Here is a 1,107-nt window from a genome sequence, read left to right as displayed (position 1 = left end):
GGTAGAAGAACTGTTCAAAGAAATCATTAAGAGCAAAAAATAAAAATAAAATTACCATGACAGTCATACCTATGATGAGTGTATGTATACTTCTGACCACAACTAAGTGTAGTTTATAGGTAAAACTATGTCTCTGTAGGAATTTATTTTATGCCTCAAATATGCATTTCCTATTTCCCACAGGATACATTTTGCGTGTGTGTGTCAGGAATAAAATACTAGATCAAAATGAGACAAAATTATTTTCAAATTACCTCGCATGGCTTGAGGGATCATTGAATTTTTCATACCTTTTCTGGAGGTGGAATATGGCTGGCAGAGAAAATTAAGCTGAAGTAGATGAGCAGCAGTGAAAATGAAAATAGCCTAACAAATCAGAGTGGTTCCTAGCTGTGGGTTAGATTTTTATCTAGCCTAACTAATATAACAAAAATGGACACCAAAATGGAATCAAGTTACAAAATGTGTTCCTCCAGGTGGATAGTTCGGGTTAATAGGCCCACTGCTGCTGCGCTGACACTAATATGTGTAGGACATGTAATGGATGAAACTACATTTTCATTTGCACTTTATCAGCACCAAAAAGTGCCTTGTATTATGTGTTCTATACTTATTTCTTTTTTAGCCCTTCTTGCCTGCCTCCACCACCAGGGTTTAACTCATTCTCTCTCACTCTCACTCTACCTCTCTCCACCGCTCTCTCTCTTTAAATCATACAGAGACCCTTCCTCTTGATTAGATTTTACTTCTTTCGGGCTGAGACTCCTATGAAGAACATAATGAATGGGTATTCTCTCGGTAATTTAGTCACACATTAATGGATAACTAACCGTCTCTCTCGCTAACATTATTAATCAGTTAATTTATTCTCTTTGGGTTTTGTTGTACACACAGCCACTCAATTACAAACGCACACACACGTTATTCATATTGAGTGTCTGTTGCTTGAGCGGCTCCCCTGCTTTTGCGTAAAGACACGCTCTCCATCTGTGTCCAGTGTGCGGATTAGACGCTTATTATCCTCTTAGCTCTAAATGGCCCTACGTTCTTGCACTTCGCTGTCCATCTTATTTGTTGTCTACTACTTGGACTGGAGCGAAAGGAAAT

Source organism: Maylandia zebra, linkage group LG12, assembly GCF_041146795.1.
Source record: "Maylandia zebra isolate NMK-2024a linkage group LG12, Mzebra_GT3a, whole genome shotgun sequence".
NCBI classification, from domain to species: Eukaryota; Metazoa; Chordata; class Actinopteri; order Cichliformes; family Cichlidae; genus Maylandia; species Maylandia zebra.
This window is presented reverse-complemented; position numbering follows the sequence as displayed.